Below are 16,454 nucleotides of genomic sequence, written 5' to 3' on the forward strand. Positions count from 1 at the left end.
AACTTTAGACATCTATATTCAATGAGACTGAACTTAAATGAGCGGGTAATACACATTACTACCTATCTGGAAGCAGCATCTGGAGTGGGACATGATAAATACATTAACAACATATGGCTTAGTTTAAGTTTAGGAACATGTACTTAACATGGAGTAACGATGAAGTGATTATAGCTAAATCTGTGACTAATGTCCACAGTTTCCGGTGTCTGATTGCGCGATCGTCAGATTTGTGCTGTTTTAGTAGCCATATTGGTAAAGTTTCCACTCATTTTCCACAATAACTGTATGCTAAGCCCTAAAACAAGAGATTGGTAGATTTCTTTGGATTTGTATCCCACAAAATCATAGAAAAAAGAATTCGACATTTCGCCAGGTCTTGCACCCATTCCCCTCAAATAGGGTATCACCTTACATCGATAATCTACCTGAACTGAATATAATCCTATTAAAATATGAAATTAATGGGCATACAGTTATTATGAAAATTGAAATTATTGAGCACATTTTGACTTTTGCCATTGAGTAATTCTCTGTGTAATTTTTACATGGCATGGTGTAAAATTTAAATCATCAGCTATCTGGCATTATCTGGAAAATACATCAGTTAATGTACTGGGTCCAACAAAATTATTAGTTAATTTACTGGATACAACAAGATTACCAGTTAATTTACAGGATCCAGTTAATTTACAGGATCCAACAAAATTATCAATCAGTTCACTGGATTCAACAAAATTACCAGTTAATTTTCTGTATGTAGCAGAACCATCAGTAAATAAGGAAAAAGTCCGGTTCATGAGTGCCTGAGTACATCACCAACGCCGATGGTGTTACAATATCCGCTGTCGGCAGATGTCGACTGACATGGTTTCCTATTGGGCAAAAATAAGACACTAGAAATGATGTAATTAGGTCAGTGTCGTATCCACCATTTCATTCGTGGCAAAATAAAACAGTGCTAAGTTAAACAGTGCTCGTTTATTAAATCTTCAGGACAATTGGACGCAAGCTTGTCGGCAGATTTCAAGAACTTGCCTGAAGGCTGGAAACAAATTCCAATAGAACGGCCAATATTGGCGTGTGATCAGCGATTGGCATGTTCTCTGCGAGTACTGACATCTTTACCAAGCGGCAATGCTATCTGGCCAGTTTGGAACTGGCTGCGTCTTCCGGATACTAAGCTCGCCAGAGCTAAAAATCCACGAACTGGCTCCATAATATAAAATAACTGACTTACAGCATAGAGAGTAAAACCAGATCATCAACTACAGTGTAATTGTTGGCAAATGATCACATATAACGTCCCCTAGACAACCTCAGTTAGGGGTTTTATTCTAACTGTTCATGTAAATGCTTTAACAGTAGCATTACACATCTCCTGGCACCATGACTTAAGCTGAATTAAGTAAAAAAATGCATTGATGTTAGTTGCAATTTATTAGACGTCACTTGTATACGTATACATTTTATTTATTTATTTATTTGATTGGTGTTTTATACCGTACTCGAGAATATTTCACTTATACGACGGCGGTCAGGATTAAGGTGGAAGGAAACCGGGCAGTGCCTGAGGGAAACCCACGACCATCCGCAGGTTGCTGACAGGCCTTCCCCCGTATGGCCGTAGAGAAGTATACGTATGTAAATTATTCTAAAAATTATTCAAAACCCTGAGTTGTCATCACATTTGGTGAGAAAATGAATGTGATATGTGTTTGTACGACTGCTTGAGTGACTGCAATACGTTTAAACCTCATCCATTTAGTCACACTTTACTTCAATAATTCAAAGGAGTCAAGTGGTATAAAAACTAAAATGTTAATTGGGTCAGGATTCTGCATGAGGACTATTAAAGCATCCCGAGGCCGGGTCATGTATGTTACAGAGTGATGACGACTCAGTATTCTGAGTGATTCTAAACCAGTGATGTTAATTGCAAGTACTAGTAACAGTCAATGCTTTGGCTTTTACCTTACCTTTTACTTTCGATACTATTAATCCTTCATTTTATAAACACGAATGTCGATATAGATTTATATTTATTTATTTCGTTGGTGTTCGTACTCAGGAATATTTCACTTATACAAACTCGGCCAGCGTTATGGCTCGGCTAAACCAGGCAGTGTCTGGGGGAAAGGTTTACACGGCTCACCCTGTAAAATATGTCTGGGACTGACCCAACCCAAGATGGAATTGATTCTCACGAGAGAGGTCTAATGCAAAGGCAAAGAGAAACAACAAATACAAACAAATATGTAAAATGTATAATTTCCTGGCTCTTATTGCTAACAAGTACATAATCTGGACTTGTGTACATTGGCTAGATTCATGGCTATTATTACCAATAAATATTAATCCGTTTGAACTTGTGTAAAATGGTTAAATACCGGGCTATTATTGCTCATATTGCTCTACAGCTATATCGTAGTGAGCTGAGTTGACAGTACGTATGTATGAATGATATTTTATACTATAAATGGTCTCGGAATTATTCAGATTATTTCGGAGCCATATTCATAAAGAAATAAAGTGCGGCTTTAAGTCAGAAGGTTTTTTACCACCTTTTTTTCGGGTTTCCACTCACCATACTGCTCCTTGCTGTAGTGCTTTGCGGACAATCGAATCAATTAGAAACCGTCAAAAGCAGTTTTAATTTTGACTCTAAATTTCAGTGAGCTGGGAGTTGAGGGCACCAGCGAAAGAAAGAGGGAGCGTGCACGCGCGGAGGGACCTTTATGTGATGGTGGCGATAACTGCTTTTGACCATCTAGAACAGATCCAAAAACCCACTTCGGACAATTACACAACAGTTACAGTTATGTCAGGAACAATTTAGAAACGTTTCTCATCGATTCTACACGATGGTATGCTTTAGTTGCAACGCTGTTGAGAGAGCAGGGCGTCGCAAGTCAAGTCTCTCAAGGACCTGTGTGTTTGGCAGACCATTGCCTCAAGGGTTCTGTTCACAGGGGGGAATCAAAGTCGGCTAAATCGAGCCGTTCATTTTGCCGTATTGACTGAAGGCAAACAGACACGTTTCATCGAACCGTGATAAAAATGAACCTCCAAATTTAATGTTTCCTACGACAAATCGTTCAGATCACGTTAGACAAGTTGTACATATGCTCGTCCTATTTCAATCTTTTAGGAAGCAGGGCAATTTAAAGTGTATCAACCATGTAGAACTCTTTCAACTCAGACTTACGTCTAAACTTGTAATAGTAACGCTAAGCATATTGTTTTAACGATGATGAAAACTGGTTATAGATCATGAGATGCTCAGAAGTATATATAAAGTTTATTAATATGGACGTTGTTACACAAGGCTTACATAATACTAGGCTAAAGACGACGTCGTGTTCGGGACATTTCTTCGGTCCAGCTCTCTCAAACCAGAGAAATCCAGGGCCCAGCCTCACAAAGATGTCGTACATGTACGATAATCGAACATATAGGGCAACGGTACGGTAAAACATCGACAAATGCACGATAAAAGATATGTCGTACGCCGTTTTGTGAAACTGCTCCCAGTACAATATACAATATGACAGACCCACACAACCGTACCACTAACGTTAACGCTGAGAAGATATCAGCATTAAAGGACAAGGCCAACCAATTTCAAATGGATTTCAGTTGTTTCTAGATATGTTTTCAAGATCCGCGACAATTATAAGCGAATAATTAACTAATCTCTGTGTCGAAGTTGACGCACGAAAAATGTTATGTTTATGAATGAATGAATGAATGAATGAATAAATGAATGAATGAATGAATGTGGCTTAATGTCACTTTTTATATTTATAAAAAGGCTCTAGAAACAATTGAAAACCAGTCAAAATTCGTTGATCTTGCCCTTTGACATAAATATAAAACCACAAATTTATTATTATTCCACAAAATTATAAATTGTCTAATAATACAGAGATTTAAACCAAAATTTCTAAAGAAAATATATGTCTTCTCAGCGGTTTGGGAATCTATAGTAGCCTTTATAACTGTCATAAGTTGACATTCAACTACTTGTAGAAATCAAATGTAGACTCCGTGCGAAAAACTTTAAGACAAATTCTTAATCAGTCAAGTCCAGGAATTCCTTGTACGCAGCCGAATGAATAACGTATCGCTATACACTCTGTGGCAATTCGAGGAGCAAAACGTTAACTTGGCAAACAAATAGTTTGAAGTCGTGCAATCGAGGCAAAATCAAGGAGTGTACTCACAGGACTGAGTTACTTTTAACTCATACGTACTTGTCAGAGAAGTAGCTGACAGTTGCAGCTTCCGTTGAAACTTAAAACCAAAGCACCCCGTTATTTTGACGTTGTATATAGTCAGTTTGTAAGCCAGTAAGCTCTGGTTGAAACTTAAAACCAGAGCATCCGGTAGTTTTAGCGCTGTATTCAGTTGTATCTAGGCATCAAAGACTAGAAATTTCAGGCCGATTCCATACAATGTTATAGACTTAAGGCATTTAAAGGTCCATTAGTATGCGTATTTTGCTGGCCGAGAAAATCAAAACGTGATTTCACTCAGAGTAGCCATGTTGTAGAAGCCCTTATGAACTTAACCAATCACTAGCGCTAAAAGTGTCACGTGATAATTGGCTGTCACGTCAAGAAATCTATTAGTTCTCGATTGTCAGTGTGCGGTTTCTTACAGTGGATATACAGATATTGATGCAATAAATTGAATTTTGCGGTTAGTTTAAGTGTTAAACTGATGCATTTTTGACCACACATTTATGAGCAGGGACCTGAGAACGGATGCCCTTTGGTAGGGTATCAGGCGTTTTTGTTCGTATTTTCTCAATGTCAAATTGTTTAATACCGATGGTACGGGAGAGTCCTTAGGTTTTGGACGTCACTCTAGATAGCTATAACATGGCAAAATGGGGTCACCAAATGAGTGGCTAGGTACGATTGTTTGTTATTTATTTTGTTGATAAGCGGTGTAGAATGTTTTAAATATTTTTAGGACATTTCAGGAATACTGCTTTATTAATTCATTCAGCTTTAGTGGCTGACTTTATGTTCATTTGAAAGATTTGCATGAACATAAATCTTGTTGATCCTTGTATTAAAATCTGAAATCCAAAGTAAGCCTTTAAATCTCATTTAATTTTTATTGACAGGAACTAAGGTTTTTAAACCACAAAGCTCTAAAAATAATACAAACCACCAGAGAGCTAAGATAGTATGTAAAGCAAGACATTGTATTAGTCATGCAAAAGGAAGCAGTCAGCAGGTGTCATTTATGTCAGAAAGACACTGACAAGAAATGCTAGACGAGTAAATGTAATCATTATCCAAATGGTGAACAATGCTAAAAAAAATGCTGATAATCAAAAATAATTATCTCAGTTGTCCTTTGACTGAAACTCTTCATATACACTATGTGGCTATTTTATTGAGCACGATGCATACAGAACGCTAGCCTTCAATGAAGCGGAATGAGACACGATTGTCAAAAACACAGTGCCAGAGATCACTGACATTCCTACAATATTTACACGTAAAAAAACTGATATTGTGAAAATTAAGAAAAATAGAGTGAAGGTATTTGACGGGATATCCTTCTGACACTAGTTTTAGGGGTAATAACTTACAATGACTGAAATCATTGAACGTAGCTTGTGACATTGATTTAAACCTGATCTATCAATTGTTACAATGCGAAATATTTACTCGCCATATACATGAGCCATTTAGTAGAAGAATTAACAATGCCAAAATGGAAATCATCCCTGTTGCGGTCTTCAGTAAGAGTAAATGAACATTGTCAAAATTATCTTTGGGATACCAACGATTAACCACGCGGAGTTTGCTATCAAAGACTGGTACATTTCCACAGACGTCTGTGCTTGCCAATCTTACATAGCGAATACCAGTACACAATACGAGCTACGACAATTGTGTGCTGTTAAAGTTTTGTTCAGAACTTGCCCGTGGCGGGAACAGAAATTTATGCAATAAGTTAACAGTGTATGTGTAAGGGGACCTCGGGATATTGCTTTTAATACACCAATGAGGTGACAGTTAACACGATCGATGTCTTCCATATTTATATCTGTGTGGTTAAATTGATATTAATCAACTAGAAGTGTACCGGTTTGAATAATCTGTGTACTACATCTGCGTTCCTCCGAGAACAGATATATATTGTAATGAGGTTAAGTCTAGGTCGGTTATATAGTCACTTCGAGAGTGCACTTATACGATTGGGAGAGGATACCGGAGTGTCCGGGATAAACCACCGACGGCGAGTTTCTGATGATTTTGCCCACATACAAATATTATGTTTATGTTGGTTGCTGAATACGAGTGGTCTTCAGCGTTCATTAGACTGTGGAACAAAGGTTCCATGAGCGTCGTCATTCGCTTACTGTCACCAAGGCCGCACGAACAATAAGAGTTGGTTAACAAACAAATTCCGGTCCAAGACTGGACAGATATAATCTGACCCAAATGTTTGAAAATACTATGCTTCAAACAGGCCTTGAGTTACACCCCCAAGCAACACAAACTAATATAAACTTAACATCTTTGGCCATGTTGACTTGCTGGTGTTAAGCATTCGGTCTAAACCAGTAGGACCCGTAGACGTTAATCCACATTTCCATTTTACCACCTGTATAGTTTGAGCCTAAGACATAATGTGTATTACTGAAATACCGCATATTGGGGCCTTCAAGGACAATCGCAGCTAAATGATCCAGGAGCCTTTTACCTATGTGATAACTATGAGTTAAAGTCCATCTCTTTCCAGTTTCCCCTTTTCTTTTACGTGTGGGCTTCTACCAGGCTCACAATACATTTTGGACGCCCTCGTATAAGTAAAATATACTTGGGCACGGCGTAAAAATGCCGTGGGCGCTGTCGAACAAAATCAATACTATTTAGGCCATTTTGATTCCACAGGCTTTGTTCCACCCCTTGTTGATAGGCCCTTCGGCTTCAGACTTCATATAATGATGAAAAGAAGTAGCAAACCTGAAAAAAGAACAAAGTACATGTGCCTGTGTCCGTTTCAGTTATCCCTCATCTTCATCTTTGATAATTCCATAACAAAGTACGACGTGAGGGAAGTTCGAAAAAAGGGATGGCTTTTATATAACACTCTTATACCTTTGCGTGTCCATTCGATTAAAGCAGCGCTCTCGACGCATTCGGTGTTTCCTTGACCGGTCGGGTCGCGGGTTCAGATCCAGGCTCGATTAATTTGGCTGCACCTTGTTGGTTCCTACCCCTTAAAAACCCATTTAAATGAAATATTTTTTATAATATTTTTTAAAGTAAAATAAATAATCAATGAATACATACAGAGTAATAATGAGTGTTGCCGTTTGTCAGTTCTACCACTGTGTTATATTTAACACAGGTATGGACGTATACATAAATTATAAGATAACTGAACATTTCAAAACGTCAGTCGTTTGCTGTCTGTTATTAAATTAAGTTTTTGAAAAAGGACCAAAGCCACCTTAATATCCATTGCAGTAAGAACAATTGTTACGTCGCTTTGGATGAACTGAGAAATGAATCGATCAGACGATGTAAACAGCAATCTGAAGACCACCCTTTGCCCAAAAAAACTCTTTTTTGAACTCAGAATGAAACAGGCTGGGACTTAATATGCATAAAGAACAAAAATCTTGACTGGTCTCTTGTTACAATGGGGTATAAACGGATTTGACGTGGCATACCTCTACGCGCAGTATCGGATGTGAGATCACTTAATTATCCTTAACCGGCGCTATTCCGGCCATCGCAGAACATAACGGACAGATATTATTAAATACATGAAATCTACATCATTCCAGTAGAGCTTACTGATTCCTATATACCAATGAAAGTGATTAATCAGTAGATTATAATAGTCATAAACACAATTATGTTTAGTATGACGAACGTTTTTGTTATTTCAGTAAAATACTTTTATTGGTATCACGGGCTATTCTGTTTTCCATATTAACATAACATTGCAGTACCAGTAAGATAATCTATGAAAGAGATAACCCAGAAAACCTTTATTTACTTATTTAATTAATTAATTAATTAATTATTGCTGTTTTACCCCGTACTCAAGAATATATCACTTATACGACAGCGGGTATTACAGTGGGAGGAAACCGCGCAGACTTATGTTGAATTTAACGGATTAGTTTTTACAGTGTAAGACCTTCTACAGAAGCGCATCCTTTATTAGATTTTGTGTAAGTGTTTAGCGAATGCACATGTTTGTACCTTAAAGAACACCTAGTTACGCCAGTGTGGCTGGTTGTAAGGCTCGCTGTCAGCCAATTCCACTGCGCGTATATGTACATAAACTGGGCTTCATAAGAGACAATAAGCGGTCAGGACATATCTATTGTGTTTACATAAACTTTTAAACGACCCACTATAGTACCCAAAAGGTCAAAGGTCAGTATTAGCGGTCCGATTTCATGGTATCCACATGATGCATACAAAATCAGAAATTACATCTACCTTAAAGTTCAAAGTACTTTATCAAGCGCTAGCTGTGAATAGTGGCACATAGAGCAAACATTCGACAGTGCGATTAGGGTATACCTTACGCTTGTGCCAGTTAAACTGACAAACTATGTCAGCAAATGTTGACAAATACATGTACAGCGTGTGAATTGAACTTAGCTAAACTGAGTTCACACATATTACAGAGCGCAAGGTCCAGGCGATCAAATCGCAGCCCCGACTGAGCACGCGGGTTACAGGCCGGTTGTAGAGTGGAGAAAAGGGGGCGTACATTGCTAGGTGTTAAATACTGCTATAAAATCGCTGTCATGACATAACACTGCTATTATCAAAGCCATTAGACAAAAATTGTATAAGTGCTGTATTAGCTTACCTTTTATATCACTGTGAACAGCATCCTTTTTGATAGAGCACGTGAAACAGCGTTTGTGTAAGTCCACATACAAAGTCCAGGTTAAGGATGAACAGAGAAGGTATATACCAACGTCGAAGCCTGAAACGCGAAACTTCAAGTTACCCAGGCCGAGTTTGACATAGACGCGTCACTGTGAATAAACCCGCGGTTCCCGCCTGCCTTAATATTGGCTCTATTGAGTGCGGTACCTCGGTGTCCAGAGCTAAGCGATATAAGCACTAGGAGCGTTCCAGAGGCAGGTAATTGTGATGGAACTGTGAAGTTACCTAACAGAGCCAACTGGCGTGAGGGAGAGGGCGTCGGGCTGTGGATGCTGACAGCCAACATCTCATTGCCTCTCGGGATGCAATAATACCGGCGTTAATAAGCGATATACAAGCGAGCATGGTGTAATTGGATGGTGACTCGGAGACAGCGCCGCCCGGGGTTGTACGACCTTTCTTACCCAGCGGGATCATCCAGATCTAGCCGTTAGCCGCTGAGCTTCACTTCAAAGAAAACCAATCGTGTGGTAGGGTTGCGCGGATATGTACAGATGGTACGGATTACACTCTCCTCGATTTTTTGTAGACAGGAATACAGATATAGCCCCGCCGGGGACACCCTTCCACCCACATCTGCAGCGCCTAAACATATATGGGTGACGGGTGTTACCCTTTAGGTGCGACAAGACAATTTTCACGGAACACAATCTTGTACACCTTGCGGCTTTTTACCTATTGTTAGAATTTGGGGGTAGTATGGAGTAGCGAACCAAAGTAAGAAGGCGTGAGATACCTTGAAACCTCAACACTCGAGTATATTTCTTGAAAACATATAAACTTAATTACCATGTAGCGCAAGCTCGCCAAGAACAGTATGCTTGCAGCGGGTATGTATTGACTCACAAACGGTCGTCAACATAACAGAATACAAATATTTTCACAATATCACATCATGTGATAGGTTTACACTGATTTATGTAAGGTTTTGCTCACATTTTTGTTCTAACCGTTGGGGAAAATAACTAATCTTCAATCCCCCGATGTGAATCTGATTCCACAAAGCGATCAAACTTTAAATGTTTTTTTAATGTTCTTATTTAAAATTGTTCACAATGCCAGTGAACTTTGAAGACAAAAGCATCTTCAACGATCAACATACTGCATAAATGATCCAACGAGCTTCATGGATCGCTTATGTTCACCTTGGACCCTTGACTAATGAGAGTTACGGAATCTAAAAATCACTTGACTTTGGGTTTGATCTCGCTCCTTATGTGTCAACAATTTGGTATCGTCCACCTTACCAAGCACTGTGGCACGCCTGCCTCCCATGTATTATGATTGGTCGGCTTAGAACGCCGATATATGGTTTGCGATAGTTTACGAATGTCCAGCGACAGCCCATATACCCCTTACAACTTCCTGTTGTGTTAATTCTGCGAGAAGGCTGCAAACGGCTTCATTACGTTTATTTAAAGGCAAAGAAAACATTAAAATGAAGTATTATCTGATAAAAGACCATTAAAAACTGTCTATGAAAATAGTTGGGTTTATATTTTTTACAACTTGTTTGACCTAGTAAAATGCATTGCAATATTTTATTCTGTGGTGACCCTCTCTGACCACAATAGGACCAGTGACTACCCAGTGAGTTTTTGGCTACTTAGCACACGTTAAAAATTTCATTCAAAGTGCATATACATACAAATCTATGAATGCATTCGCTGATTTGACGTTGAAACGAATTATTCAGGCAAAAAGTATACAAAAAGTATATACAGGCAAAAAGTGACGTAATACATACCTTCTGGGTCACAACAGACCACGGTAGAATCTGATCTTTTAACACAATTTTTTGTCGGTTAGAAAAATTATAAAGAAACTAAATCCAACTATTTTCCTGGACAATTTTTCATTATCTTTCAGCTGATATATAGGCCTACTTCATTTTAGAGTGGTCTTTGGCTTTAACGCCATGCGCGACATGAAGCCGTGTTATCTTTATAAACTGAACTGTTGACCGTTTGCAATGACTTGAATCAGATGTTCTGATGAGACCTAAAACTGGCGGATCGTAGTAACATAAGGGACAAAACGTTCACCACTTGGCTACAGCGTCACGTGATCGATAGCCTTCATGTATGACATGCTTTTTTCTGTCACTGCGTGTGTTGATGTCGGCTGCACCTTAGTTCATTGAGGAATATACCATTATAATCTTATTCATTCCCACATTTTTTGTTATTTCTGAAAATTCAATGAGAGGTTACTTTTTGGACTGATTATGCAATGATCCAAAAAGATTTCATTTATATCGTGGTTGTCAAGTTGAATCAACCTCGGACTCAGTGCACTATTACCCGGTATAATGTAAATAACAGTGGCGATTGCCATGTGATTTCCACTGGAGTGGTAGCAACCGCTATGTCCAAACATCACCGTGACTTATCACCACATTGTGATTTATTACCACTGCTGGAACGGTGAATCATAAAATTGTAATGAAAGATAATGAAGCTAAATAAGGGAAAGGAACTGTAAAAAGCTGTGAGATGGGCCATTGTATGAGCCACTTCCTCGGTACTTAACCGTGTTCCGAAGGAGTTAATGTTCGCTTTACACGGGACAGCCTCAGAAGATGAAAAATATAAAATCAGGATTGCTTCGTGGTGCTATCAACAGATAGAGTGAATGGAATCAAGTATTTTGTGTGGAGATCATTTTTACGAGCTCCATGACCTGTCCAGTCCTACGCGTGGAAGCTTTTTTGATGTTCACATGTTGGGTTGAGGTTAGTATCCACGGGGTGTTGACAACACCCTTCTCCCAAACACGATCTCTCCTTCATTCTTACAGGTATTGGGGCCTCCGTGGCTCAGTCAGCTAGCGCGCTAGCGCATCGTAATGACCCAGGAGTCTCTCACCAATGCGGTCGGTGTGAGTTCAAGTCTAGCTCATGCTGGCTTCCTCTCCGGCCGTAAGTGAGAAGGTCTTACAGCAACCTGCGGATGGTCGTGGGTTTCCCCCGGGCTCTGCCCGTTGTCCTCCCACCATAATGTTGACCGCCATCATATAAGTGAAATATTCTTGAGTACGGCGTAAAACACCAATCAAATAAATAAATAAATCTTACAGGTATTACTGAATATTCAGTTGTCAGCGGACCGCTTCAATGTAGCGATATAGCTGCTGTATTGCGTGAAATAATCACGAGGTGCTTGGGATTTTTGTCATTTAATCTATTTGTAGGATGTAACCAATATACGTCAGTCTATACCGGAAGTGGTAATATGTTGCTTCTGATTTTATGTTTGTGGGGTTATTTTGTAACACCCAAGGAGATAATTCCTAAACGATGTGTTACAAACATTTGTCAAATAGATGTTTCAAGCAGGGGGGCGGGGGCGTCTTCTCTCTATTTTTTGTGTGCATTTGCTTGCTGAATACAACATAGAAGTGTGGTTTCATTGTGTCTTTATTCCATTCTTTGTTCATGTTTGTAACTGAGTAATCAGATGCCTTTACATTAAATTTTTATGACATATAACAGTCTACAAGCGATGTATATATGCAAACTGTGGGAGTTACCTTGATTGCGCTGGAGGCCAAAGCTAGAGTTGAATCATCGACGAAGAAAGAACACTGGAAGTCTCAGTCGCCACGGATACACACGGGTGATTTAGTATTTCGCGTACTGCGCTAGTTCAAATCTCACACGAAACTCACAGCCTAACAGTAAGAGAGGTTACATGTAATACATTTGCGTAGCCTACCTATACCACAAGCTACAAACCGTGTTTAATGACTATCGCCTCTATTCGAGTAACAACATACTCATGCATTGCTTTCATGAAGATTATCAACAGCAGGGAGTGTATATATAATATATATACTGTCAGATTAAAGTCCTACCAATAAACTGTAGGGACCTCCGTGGCTCAGTTGGTTAGCGCGCTAGCGCAGCGTAATTACCCAGAAGGCTCTCACCAATGCGGTCGCTGTGAGTTCAAGTCCAGCTCATGCTGGCTTCCTCTCCGGCCGTAAGTGGGAAGGTCTGACAGCAACCTGCGGATGGTCGTGGGTTTCCCCCGGGGTCTGCCCGGTTTTCACCCACCATAATGCCGGCCACCGTCGTATAAGTGAAATATTCTTGAGTACGGCGTAAAACACCAATAAAAAAAATCAATAAGCTGAAAGAGGAATGTCATACTGTCAGATGTATTATCAAATGTAGACTTTGGTCATGACCCACGACACAGGTTGTATTTTGATCAAGCTGACATAAAGTAATTTTGCAGCATCGTTTTTAAAGTTCATGTTGGTTTCAGTCCAGGCTAAGCAACACAATAGTTTACACCATATGTATGCGCCAATATAAGAAAACCTGATTTGAGGTCGGTGTAACTGTCGTGCATTTAAAAAAAAAATCGGCACAGGGATATTAGCTTATATCTGATGTATTTGTCTGTATTTTTATTAGACTCTCGGGTAAAGTGGGTTAGAACTGGTTAGATTTGTAATTAGATCAGGGCGATAAGGGCAGCGTTCTCTTTCTTGTATTTGTAATCCATCGAGGATTGACTAACAATGTTATCTTAATACCTGACAGTTTATCCACATTGATGTAGCTGCAGCTCGCCCCGAAATCCATAAAAGGAAATCATGGAGAAATCGGTCAATTTCGGTTTTCTTCGGCTTGGTAGTTTTGGAACAACGGTCTCCAAAAACAAATTTGATTTAGGGCCAGAATAAAGTAGCTGCATGTGACGTCATTGACGACATAAATTATAAATACGATCTGTGCGGCCCACCTACTATCAAACCACTCGACTCCTTTAACACAGTGCAACAAAAATCTAAAAATAAAAGAAAATGCATCAGTAAAGATGCTCTCTTCACTTTTACAGTTTCTTTCACTTGAACGAATTAATCGCGAGCGTTGTAAACCTAAAATTACCTTGACAAGTTGTATTTCCGTATCATCTCTATTCTCAGCCGAAGTTAAAATGTGGGCTAATGCTCGTGGAGTATTTATGTGGGGGGATTCATCTGTTTGGCAGACTTTGTGACAAGCTAAGGTGTGTTGTGCACACCTTGTAACTCAGCACAGTCTAGGTGCCTAGGCCTACCCACCCACAAGCAGGAAAATCGGTGTACATTGCCCAGATCTGCACACTGGTACATCGGCCTACCCGCCAAAAAACAGAAAAAGAGAGCATGTTAATGGGGGCATAGCATAGCATGCACGTTGACAGGGGCATCGCCGTGGATTGTCCAGGTATACAGAGGGGTACATCGGCCTACCCACCCAGAAACAGGGAAAGTTTAATGGGAACATCGCTGTAGATTGCCCACGTCAACGGACTGGTAGATCGACCTACGCAACAAGAAACACGGAATGTTTATTGCGAACATCGCCGAGGATTACCCAGGTCTACAGACTGGTACATCGGCCTATCCCCCCCCACTCTCTCTCTCTCTCTCACACACACACACACACACGCACACACACACACACACACACACACACACGAAACAGGGAAAGAGTACAAAGGTAATGGGGGCATCGCTCTACATTGCCCTGGTACATCTGGCTACCAACCCAGAGAGACGGAAAGTTTAATGGGGGCATCGCTGTAGATTGCTCAGGTCTACAGATTGGTGCATCGGCCTACCCATCCAGAAACACGGAAAGTTTAATGAGGGTATCGCTGTAGATTGCCCAGGCCTCTAGCCCAACACATACCGTTATCTTTCTCCTCCCAAGTTTCACAGAACGCAGAGTACCGGTAGTTAAATTGTCGTTACCACTAAAGAGGTTCAAATTGCCTGTGCAGACACCCGGGCGACTTGGGTGCAGTCTGTTGTGACATACATATGTTTTTACCAGATGGTATCTCCATACGGCCTCTACTTGATCCGCTCGGCCTACTGAGTCCTAACCTCTTTTTCATGCAACCCAAGCTTCACCATAGAGAAAGCCATGTCGGCTGCATCACAGCTTTCATCTAAAAGGTAGTTAAGTGCTTTTTTTTCCAACCTCAAAGTGAAAAAAAATGTGGCGTTTCTTTCTATACTTTTTATGTTTATATAGAAACATCAGTTTGGGAAATGTTAGTTTTGCCCACTCGACTGTCGATTGCGCAAGTTCTCAGCAAGGCCACTCCAAAACACATCCGCACACCGCCCCACCTCATGGCTATACATTTACGTTAGAATCAAGTATGCAGCAGGTGCTTTATCCATATGTAGTACACTAAGCACAAGAAAAAACTGGATGCTGTTTTAATTTGTTCTGCAGATGAATGATTTTTTTCTCCACATTACAGTTTTCCTCAGAAACCAATTAGGTTGATACCCAAGATGTGCAAGAGTCTTCGGGAAAATGTCTATGTTATTTTAATATAAGAAAGAATGTGCAGATTTTGGACACGTTTTTGATCGTGGAAACACTAAAGCCGTTAATCCTTTAGAATACATGAAAGTCGTCCTTTTTTTTATTTCATTCATAGACCATTTTAACAAAACAAACAAATGTTTTTGCACGAGTAGACCGAGGCAAATCTACGACAATGTAAAAAGAACTTTAAACTCATTGGAGAATCAACCAATCAAATGTACGATGGTATGATTCAAATATGAAATTATGGCGGGTGTAAAACTCTTCATCCGCCCTGCTTATTTGGGCAAACAGTGGGTAGTCATTAAAAATAATACGGTCATCGTCTCAACGGTTGAAGTGTACTGTAAACCCTATTTTTGAATGACTCCAGTTAGAAGAATGCATGCTACATGCACTGAACGGTGGAATGTGACTAATTTAACGCACGCATTCACACCACACACATTTGTTTCCCGCATTATATTTTAACTTATGGCAATGTACATTGATACTCTGTTTGAAATCTGGTTTCACACGTTGTCTGAAAGACAAACTCATTGTAAAAGCATTTTGGCATATTTTTTCATGTTTCGTAGGAAAAGTTAATTGTTCATCTTTTGGAGTTTGTTCTTCCGAGTATTCAAATGTTCTTTGTGAAAGTTTGTTGCACTTTTTGTTTCACAATGCTGTGTGAAAGCTTCTTCTGGTTTTAGAGTTGTGTGTGAAGGTTTTTTTCAACTCAGTATTGGGGAGCTCTGTCTGAAAACTTATTGAACTCAAAGTTGAGGGTAAGTTGTGGGTAAAAAGCTTGTTCTACTCAGTGTTTGAGGGTTATTAATGAATTCCTTTTCTACTCAGTGTTTGAGGGTTATTAATGAATTCCTTTTCTACTCAGTGTTTGAGGGTTATTAATGAATTCCTTTTCTACTCAGTGTTTGAGGGTTATTCATGAATTTCTTTTCTTCTCAGTGTTTGAGGGTTATTAATGAATTCCTTTTCTACTCAGTGTTTGGGGGTTAATTATGAATTTTTGTACTACTCAGTATTAGTGAGTTACTGGTGAATTCTTGTTCTACTCAATATAAGTGAGTTATTGGTGAATTCTTGTTCCACTCAGTATTAGTGAGTTACTGGTGAATTCTTGTTCTACTCAATATTAGTGAGTTACTGGTGAA

General features: G+C 39.5%; 1 protein-coding gene across 1 annotated transcript in view; it reads right to left on the reverse strand.

The window, feature by feature from the left end:
- Window positions 1-9,089, reverse strand: part of LOC135465764 (sodium-dependent dopamine transporter-like) — a 52,486-nt gene extending 43,397 nt beyond the window's left edge. The window contains 1 exon segment of the mRNA XM_064743092.1: window positions 8,872-9,089. The gene's annotated coding sequence lies outside the window, so the exon portion shown is untranslated.
- Window positions 9,090-16,454: the final 7,365 nt, after the last annotated feature.

The sequence above is a fragment of the Liolophura sinensis genome, chromosome 5, assembly GCF_032854445.1.
Source record: "Liolophura sinensis isolate JHLJ2023 chromosome 5, CUHK_Ljap_v2, whole genome shotgun sequence".
Classification (NCBI taxonomy): Eukaryota; Metazoa; Mollusca; class Polyplacophora; order Chitonida; family Chitonidae; genus Liolophura; species Liolophura sinensis.